This window comes from Garra rufa, chromosome 13 (genome assembly GCF_049309525.1).
Source record: "Garra rufa chromosome 13, GarRuf1.0, whole genome shotgun sequence".
Taxonomy (NCBI): Eukaryota; Metazoa; Chordata; class Actinopteri; order Cypriniformes; family Cyprinidae; genus Garra; species Garra rufa.
Window position 1 is genome coordinate 15,670,642 of NC_133373.1, and position 10,625 is coordinate 15,681,266.

General features: G+C 44.4%; 1 protein-coding gene across 1 annotated transcript in view; it reads left to right on the forward strand.

Annotated features, from left to right (window-relative positions):
• LOC141283190 (exostosin-1) overlaps positions 1 to 10,625 on the forward strand; it is a 370,248-nt gene that overhangs the window by 149,331 nt on the left and 210,292 nt on the right.

Genomic DNA, 10,625 nt, shown 5'->3' on the forward strand with positions numbered 1-10,625 from the left:
AACATTGAAAATATCACTATATATTGTTGCAACACCACCGACCAATCTGACGGGGTTCATGCTTATAACAGTAGTTTGGTGGAGTAGACTCATTCAGACCAATATAGTCGTTTGGTTTTAGCCAAGTTTCAGTTAAGCAGAGTACATCAAAGCTATTATCCAAGATCATTTCATTTACAATAAGTGCTTTGGGTGCGAGTGATCTAATGTTTAGGAGCCCAAGCTTTAAAAATTGTTTTTGTTCATTTATTGTGCATTTTTCTGGTTTAATCACGATTAGATTTTTTCTAGATCCTGCATTCAATTTTTGTTTTGACCTCACTATTCGAGGAACAGACACAGTCTTTATAGATTGGGCAGCACCAATGCTATCGTTTAAATGTGCAGAACAAAAGCCATCATCGCAACTATTTGAAGAATTGCTTACTAGTCAAATGGAGCGCAGCGTCCTGGAGATGTTGTCCGACAGGAGTTCTGCTCTGACTCTGCTGAGGTGCAGGCCATCAGCGCGGAAAAGCCTAGGGCGCTCCCAGAAAAGATTCCAATTATTAACAAAGAGCAGTTTCTGTTCTTTACACCATGACAACAACCATTCATTTAGAGCAAACAGTCTACTGAACCTTTCGTGTCCACGTCGATACGTGGGAAGCGGTCCTGACACGGTGATCTTCGTCGCGGGCGATGTGCTGCGTACCGTCTCGATCAGGCTCCCGAAATCCCTCTTCAAGACCTCCGTCTGCCGCAGCCTGACGTCGTTCACCCCCGCGTGCAGGACGATCGCGCCAACGCTCACATCGTCCTTCAGGATGGCAGGTATCTGTGAAGAAAGCGGTTCCGGGGTGGAGATGTCGAAGATCGGAAGCGGCAGAGGGGGAGAGGTCCTCGCCCGGGGCCTGGCTTACGTCTTCCGCTGCTGCTGCACCCAGGGTCCGTGGAGTCCCGGCGCCGGAGTGAACGACATCTGGGAGGATCGCGCCCTGGGTGCGCCGGACCTGTGTAGAGAATCACACGGAGTAGAGGTGATGAGAGTGTTATTATCGCGCTGTATACTTACCCGGGCAGATTCAAGTGCAGCCTTCCTCTCCTGCAACTCAAACTGCCTGGTCAGCAACCCCTGGATCTGCTTCTCCACGGCCTCCAGCTCGACCTGCACCGAGTGCAGCTCGAACGTGTCTTCATCTGCACTCAAAGGTAGACACAAATTCGCCATTAAAGCAAGTAACAGTGAGTAAACAGTTGAAATGTATGTGAATAGAGAATAAACAATGTATTCAAGATTAGCCGCAACCACGCTGGCAAATGCTAAACGGGCTATAAGCTAACTTAGTAGCAGACTCAGGAAAGCAAATAAAAACTAATGATAACAAGGCGTTCCGATTGTTTTTGTTGTAAAACACAACAGGGGGTATATTCACATGTTATGTAAAACAAAAATGATGGTATATAGAATTGTTTTTAGATTTAAAAATAGAAAATAATAGTTTAACTCGACGGAGCTTCAACTCAAGACATGCGCTACGCATGTTTTTTAATTTTTAATCTTTTATATTCAAACTTGCTCAATCAATATTCAACTGACAGAGAGACAAAGGATTTTTGACGCTTTTTTCATCCACTCTGGGACGAGTTGACAGGATGGAGTTCACAAGTTTGTCTAATGCTTCCAGTAGTACAATTGTGGTAATTGAATGCATCAACAGTCTCTTTTCTTTCTTATTGTCAGAGTTCTACCCCTACAAGATGCACCAGCCACGCCCCCTGAAGACACACACACACGTTCACTATCACCTGACTACTAATCACTCACCTGAATCCAATCAGCTCACCTATATATACCCGGACAGATTCACTCCTCGTTGTCTGATCTACCGATCACACCCCGGCTTTCTCCCCGTTTGGACTCTATGTTCTCCTGGTTCCAGATCGAGATATCACCTCCGTACTCAGTGGACATTTCAGATAAGATATACACATCCTCTCTACCTGTTAATAAACTTACCTTTTTATCTTATACTCTCACCTCCGTCTCTGTCTCCCTCTGTGCTGTGACAGAAGATCAGACCTACAAACAAAATGGACAACGAGGAAACACCTGCACCAGATCAACTCACCGAACTCATCAAAGCCTTCAAAGCGGCGCTACAACCATCTCCCGCGCCGCCATCTGCCTCAGGAAGTCCCATGGCTTTACCAAACACATACTCCGGTGAAGCGGCTGAGTGTAGCGGTTTCCTACTACAAGTCCAACTATATATCAAGATGCAACCACAACAATTTCTCAATGATGAATCGAAGGTAGCTTTTCTCATTTCTCTCCTCACTGGAAAAGCTCTACAATGGGCGAAGTCAATATGGCAAGCCAACACGACGTTAATTCAGTCATTTGAACAATTTACCTGTCACTTTGCTGAAGTTTTCAGTTCCAACACAGATGTACTCACCACTTCTGATCAGCTCTTCCGACTGCAACAAGGTTCCTCATCCATCCACGAATATACACTCCATTTCCGGACGCTGGCGGCGGCTAGTGGCTGGAACGAAACTTCACTGCTGGGTGCCTATCGTCATGGTCTCCACCCAGATATTCGCGCCGCTATGGCCATCTATGATGACAACATCGGGTTGGAGACCTTTTTACTACGAGCTACGAAGGTATCTCAGCGCCTAGCCGCCTGCCAGCCCACTGAAACCGCTCCTCAGTCCGCTACGGTGGCAGCTTGCTCCCCAGTACCAGAACCTATGCAACTTGATTCTACTCGTCTCACGTGGTCCGAACGCCAACGCCGCCTCAGGGAAAAACTCTGCCTATACTGTGGACAACCCGGCCATATTCTACGTACCTGTCCTGTCAAACCCCCACGTCCGGTGGTGAGTACCATTCAGTCAGACATTGAAACTGCTCATCTCACCCTAATACCTGTGACGCTGCATACTGCTAAAAAAGATCTTTGTGTTTCTGCTCTCCTTGATTCAGGCTCTTCGGGAAACTTCATATCCCAAGAATGCATAGATCTGTTACAATTGTCACGTCACCGCCATAACCCGGAACTATCTGTTAAAACCATCCAAGGAAAACCACTCGGACGTGGGCGGATCCGATATTCATCTCCATACATCACTCTGCAAATTGGCCTATTCCACCATGAGCAAATCAAGTTTCTGGTACTGGAGGATTCCACCGTTGACATCATCCTGGGACGTCCTTGGCTCCACCGTCATCATCCGGAACTCCGCTGGGATCCTTGTGACATCATCGGATGGAGTAAGCACTGTCTGAAGAACTGCTTTACACGTTTACCCTCACCAGTTTCTGATCCTGTGACCATTGCATCAACCAAGATTGAAAGTCCTGAGACTGACACCCAGGTGGAGATCCCAGCGGAGTACGAGGATTACGAGGACGTCTTCAGTAAGCAAGCTGCCACCCAACTTCCTCCTCATCGGCCATGGGACTGTTCCATCGATCTGCTACCTGGGGCTCAACTACCTAAAGGACGCATCTACCCCTTGTCCAACCCGGAGCGCCAGGCGATGGAGGAGTACATCCAGGAAGCTCTGAAGCAAGGATTCATTCGACCATCCACCTCACCAGCTGCTTCAAGTTTCTTCTTCGTGGGTAAGAAGGATGGAGGTCTCCGTCCCTGCATTGATTACCGCCAACTCAATGCCAACATCACCCAACAACCTTATCCACTGCCACTCGTTCCTGCCACCCTCGAGGAACTCCGTGGGGCTCACATCTTCTCCAAGCTGGACCTGCGGAGTGCTTACAACCTCGTTCGTATTCGTGCGGGAGACGAGTGGAAAACAGCATTCATTACACCTGCTGGCCACTACGAATACTCGGTTATGCCCTATGGTTTGTCCATCAGTCCCTCTGTCTTCCAAACGTTTATGAACGAGGTGTTCCGGGAATTTCTCCACAAATTCGTGGTTGTCTATATTGACGATATTTTGATTTATTCCCGGAACCAGGCCGAACATCGCCAGCACGTCCGTCAGGTCCTTCAAGTCTTGCGCCAACATAAGCTATTCCTCAAGCTGGAGAAGTGTGAGTTCCACCAGACTAAGATTCAGTTCCTGGGTTATAACATCAGCCCCGAGGGTGTGCAAATGAACCTGGATAAGGTTCAATCCATCCTACAGTGGCCCAAACCCAGTACAGTCAAGGAACTTCAACGCTTCCTGGGGTTTTCAAACTTCTACCGCCGATTCATAAAGGACTACAGTCTCATCACTGCCCCTCTGACCTCCCTCCTACGTGGTCGACCTAAACATCTGGTCTGGACCTCCTCTGCCCACGAAGCATTCCAACGACTTAAGAAGATTTTCAGCACTGCTCCTCTCCTGCACCATCCCAACCCGGATCTCCCATTTGTAGTCGAGGTAGACGCCTCTACCACCGGCGTCGGAGCAGTGCTGTCTCAAGCAGCTGGTGAGTCCACTCTCCTCCATCCCTGTGCCTACTATTCTAAGAAACTGTCTCCGGCGGAGCAAAATTATGATGTAGGCAACCGCGAGTTACTCGCCATCAAACTCGCCTTGGAGGAGTGGCGTCATTGGCTGGAAGGGGCTAACTACCCGTTTACCATCATCACGGATCATAAAAACCTTCAATACCTCCGAGAAGCTAAACGACTTAACCCCCGCCAAGCCAGATGGGCATTATTCTTCACACGTTTCCAGTACAAGATTACCTACCGACCAGGATCCAAGAACATACCTGCTGACGCTCTCTCCCGACAATTCTCCCACGACGCCGTGGTCGAGCCTGAAAACATCATTCCCTCAGAACTCATCGTTAGCCCCATCCAGTGGGACATCGACACCGGGATCAACGAAGCCACTCTCCAAGAGCCTACTCCGCCGGAATGTCCAGAAGGTAAAATCTTCGTACCCAGCTCCCAGCGTCAACACCTTCTGGACACAGTTCACCAGTCTCCGGGCTCTGGACACCCAGGTAGCAGACGGACCCTCTCGCTCATCCAAGCTCGGTACTGGTGGTCCAGTATGACCCGGGACACCATCAGGTACGTCCAAAGCTGCTCAGTCTGTGCCACCTCTAATATCCCTCGTCATCTACCCATAGGAAAGCTGATGCCACTACCCATCCCGCAGAGACCCTGGTCCCATCTCGGGGTAGACTTCGTGACGGACCTCCCAGAGTCAGAAGGTAACACTTGCGTGCTGGTTGTAGTTGACCGTTTCTCCAAGGCCTGCAAATTTATCCCCCTGGCAGGCCTACCTACGGCTATGAACACTGCCGAGTTACTCTTCCAGTACGTATTCCGTCATTTTGGTCTCCCCGAGGAGATTGTGTCGGACCGGGGTCCACAATTCATCTCACATGTATGGAAGTCATTCTTCAAAGCACTTGGTATTTCTGTCAATCTCTCATCAGGATATCACCCGCAGACCAACGGCCAGACTGAGAGGAAGATCCAAGAGCTTGGACGTTACCTCCGGTCATACTGCTCCGCGGACCAACACAGCTGGAGCAGGTTCCTCCCGTGGGCCGAGTATGCACAGAACTCGCTGCGTCAGGAGACCACCGGACTTACTCCCTTCCAGTGCATACTCGGTTTTCAGCCCCCGCTGTTTCCCTGGACGGAGGAACCCACCAATGTTCCAGCTGTAGACTACTGGTTCCGAGAGAGCGAGAGAGTGTGGGACTCAGCTCACCAACACCTTCAACGGGCCATCCGACGCCATAAGGAGTTCGCCGATGCTCGTAGAAGACCCACCCCACTATACCAACCTGGAGATAAGGTGTGGTTATCTACGAGAGACATCAGGCTAAGACTACCCTGCAAAAAGCTGAGTCCCCGCTACATTGGTCCATTCGAGGTCCTGAGGCAGATCAACGAAGTGACATATCAGCTTCAGCTCCCACCCAGGTACCGAATTCATCCCACTTTTCATGTATCACTACTCAAACCCTACTTTCCCTCTGCCACAGATGATCCTGGAGCTGAAGCTGAGACCCCTCCTCCAGAGATCCTGGATCAACCCTCTATCTACACCGTGAGGGAGATCCTGGATTCCCGACGTCGGGGCAGCCGTCTGGAATATCTCATTGACTGGGAGGGGTACGGACCGGAAGAAAGATCATGGGTGGCTAGAGATGATATTCTGGATCCTCAACTTCTAACGGACTTCCACCAGAGCCACCCAGGACGTCCTGCCCCTCGCGGTCGTGGTCGTCCTCGACGTCGGAGAGGGGCGTCGGGAGCCGCCCCTGGAGGAGGGGGTAATGTCAGAGTTCTACCCCTACAAGATGCACCAGCCACGCCCCCTGAAGACACACACACACGTTCACTATCACCTGACTACTAATCACTCACCTGAATCCAATCAGCTCACCTATATATACCCGGACAGATTCACTCCTCGTTGTCTGATCTACCGATCACACCCCGGCTTTCTCCCCGTTTGGACTCTATGTTCTCCTGGTTCCAGATCGAGATATCACCTCCGTACTCAGTGGACATTTCAGATAAGATATACACATCCTCTCTACCTGTTAATAAACTTACCTTTTTATCTTATACTCTCACCTCCGTCTCTGTCTCCCTCTGTGCTGTGACACTTATTCTCTGTGTTTCTCTATTTCACTTTCTCTCCCGCTTAGAAAATAAATCATTGCCTGCATGGCTATGTCCTAATTCTCTCTTCAAAGCCCCATCACTCTGATTGGAACACACCCACTCTGACCTAATAATAGCCCTCAATGACAGAATGGCATGCTCGTTTGTTGAGGTAATTGTTTTAAAAGTGGAGGTGTCAACGCATGAATAGACTGTTTGATATATGACAGTGTAGATGCCAGTTTTGTCATCGTGTAACGCGGGCGTCTAGCGAGCGAGCGAGGGGAGGCAGATTGAGACAGACGCAGCGAATCTGAGTCAATAAATTGAAGCATTTGGACTCTTTATTCAATTGGAGCTTTTTATGTCTCTCAACCCCCCTCGTGGTCTTTCTATTCCTCGCTTTCCGAGACATTGATGATTAGAACACGAGCGTCAGTGTCTCTTAAAAAGATGTGAAACTCTTAAGAAGAGAAATAAATATTCAGAAAGTTTATAAAAATCAAGACAGACAGAGAGACATACATTTGGTGAAGGCTTTACAATATCAAGTAATAACAGATATTTTAAAAGTCTACCTTTGTTTAGCTTTCTATTTGATTGTCATAATGTTGAATAATACATTTTACAAACTGTCACTTCAGTAAAAGATTTGCTGTTCACTTTGAGAAACTGGAGCTGTGTTTTTTGATCAGGAGGCATAATAGATATGTCATTATTTTCTGGCTTTGAATCTGTTCAAAAATAATTGAAATTGATTTGACACATTAATCTAGGTCTATCCCATTATCCAGCAAGTTAAACGTATGTCACTATTTTTCTCATTTGCTGGGCAGCTTTACTAGTGGCCATTAGTTTCCACATTTTAAATGATCATCTTTTGATCAAAGAAGCAAATGCTGTTACTTTGAAGAGTACTTTGAAATCCACTCAACACAAGGACTCGTCAGCAATTTTGAAATGTGCAAACACTTAAACACATAGGCTAAGCTAATTGCCCAGGTCTGATTTTCTGGTGTTTCAACTATTTTGTTTGGAAGCATTTGAAGGTTCAGTCAAACCGTGTCTAAATAGATCTGTTTTAAAAGTGGAACAAACCTCCAGATCCCTGAAATTAAAAAGACAGGAGGATGATGACATTGATTCATGATTTTTGAAGAAAGCAAATTGGCCTGCCACTTCTTGTAGCTATTAGAGATGAGAAAAGCTGAGTTGAATTGAATTGAATTGAAGAGATGAGATAAGCAGAACAGAATTAATTTGTTTTGAGTTTGACTCAAATTCAGTTGGAGAGATGATGCTGAAGGTATAGAATTAAATTGTGTTGAATTGATTTGAATCTACAGTAATTGAAGAGAAGAGATACAAAATGACAATGACATGAGTTAACTTGAATTGAGTTAAAGACAAAAGAAGATATGAACCGACCTGAGTTGAGTTAATTTCAAAGACAAGAGATGAGATGAACAGAACTGATCTTGAACTGAATTGAGATGAGAAAAGAAATGAAAGATTTGAATTGAATGGAAATAAAAAATAATAATAATAAAAATAAATAAAAAAACTTGTTCAAAACAAAGAGAGAAGACTAGAATAGTACAACAGAACTAAGCTGAGTTGAACAGATTCAAATACAGGAGAAGAGACAAAAAGAACTGAGTTTGGTTGAATCAAACATGAGAAGAGTTGAACAAAACTAAGCTACAGTAAGTTGAACTGATATAAGACATGAGAACAGAAATTAGTTGAACTAAGCTAAGAGTTCATTTAAATCTAAGATTACAAAGATGATATTAAATTAACATAATTGAGCCAAGTTTAACTGAATCAAATAAAAAATTAGAAATTAACAGAACTGTTGAGTTTGAAGTTGAGTTTAACTGAATCAGTTAAAATGAATAAAACAAAGAGATGAGAAATTATAAGGGCAACAGAACAAAATTGTGTTAAACTGAATCAAACACAAAACAAGAAATAAACAGAACTGAGTGGAGTTGAATTAAAAACAAGTAAAACGTTGAACAGAACTGAGCTGATGTATGTTGAATTAAGAGAACAGAAATGCTGAATGGAACCAAAGATAATCAAAGAGATGAACGGAACGGAGTTGAGGTTAGTTATGTTTAGAAAGAAAGCAAGTTGAGTTAAGTTTAATTTAAATCAAAACAAAGAGATGAGAACTGAAATCTGAATGCAACACAAACTGAGTTGGACCAAAAATCAATCAAAGACGAGAAGAGATTAAGATAACTGAGCTAAGTTAAGTTGAACTGAACTGACGAGAGAACAAAAATTAGAAAATGGAGAAAAGAACAGAACTGAGTTGAAGTAAGTTGAGTTTAGCTGAGTCAATGATGAAATCAGACAAAGAAAACTGAGTTGAGTTAAACCGAATAGAATAAAGAGATGAGAAAAGTGAAAAATGAGTACAACAGAACTAAATTTACTTAAACTGAATCAAAGACAAAAGAATAAATAAAAAATAAATTAGTGTAGTTGAATTAAACACAATTGAAAGAGATGAACAGAATTGAGCTGAGGTAAGTTGAACTAAAACAAGAGAACAGAACAGAATTGCTGAATGAAACCAAAGACAAAGAGATGAACAGAACTGAGTTGAGGTTAGTTGAGTTTAACTGAAGTGAAGACAAGAAATGAGACATAGCAAACAGACTTGAGGAGAACTAAAGAGTACAATAGAACTGTGTTGGACTGAAATGAATCAAAGACAAGAGAAGAGATGAACAGAACTCAGTTAGTTAGGTTAGTTGAGTTTAACTGAAGCAAAGACAAGAAATGAGACAAAGTTGAGACTGAAACTGAGTTGAAACTGAATCAACTGAATCTGAGTCAAGTTAAACTGAACTGAAGACAAGAAATGGACTTGGTTAATAGCTGGAATAATGTTAATGTCTCAGTAAATGTTGCTGCCAATGGTGTGTCCTCCACCATTACTCAGTCTCCAGACCTTCTGGTGTTGCTGTGATGGTTCTGGAACAAACTGCATCTACTCTAAGCTTTTTTTCTTATTTGATTACTCCTGGCCATGGCAATCCATGGAGGTCTGCATTGATAAATATTTTGTCAGTGGTATTTTGAGGAGGGCTGGGGATCTGGAGACACGCAGGCCTTGGCATGTGTATGTATTAATTAAAGGCGTCTGGCCTCAGAATGCACTGTCCGTGTTTATGTGTGTGCATGTACTAATTAGAGCAGTCTGCTCCCAGTGTGCACTTGCATTCAGTGTTTTATGGTTAAACAACAGATCTAATGTTATTCAAGGACAGATGAGAGGGGGAAAAGCAAGTTGGATGGGAGGAGAAAGTAGATACAGATAGAAAAAGCCCCTCAAGCAGATGTATGGCATGGTGAGCGCTTCTGATGAGTTAGGAGGAACATTAAAACAAACCAGATTTGATGGGAAAATGAAGTAAACGTTACACAAATGAGGGAGGCGGAGGGTTTTTGAACTTCACTGCAACTGCTACAGCAAGCACTAGCCAAGTATTTGAATGTTGAGCAGCAACATATAGAAAGAGACCAATCGGATGCGCCATGTTATATCAGCTTGAGTTATCTAACCTATCGACCTGCGCCATCTATTGTGTCATAACAGAAATTTGTGTTAATATGTAAGCTGTATGTGTTTGATTTAGTTGAAGAACCAGTTAGATTACACAAGGGGTGTAGTGATAAGTCGATTCGTAGATCGATTTTGCCAATTTCTGAATGCATCGCAATTCTCTCTGGAATCGATTCTGAGCTTAGTTTTTAACAGCAGATGACGCTCTAGGCTAGATTTTAACTGCACACTCACGAAAAAGAGCGTTTGTGCGAATAATTTAAGTGCTTAAATATACTTGCACCTTGGCTTTTATGCTTTTATGATGCAAGATTAATGTAAACACAGCCCACTGTGAATACTCTTGTAATTTGGGTCAACCTTTTCAAACTTTATGAATGATTATTTTAAGTTCAAGTGGTGTGTGTGTAAGGAACTAGAAGCAAGAAGAGTACTGCTATTTCTAAAGCATGGAA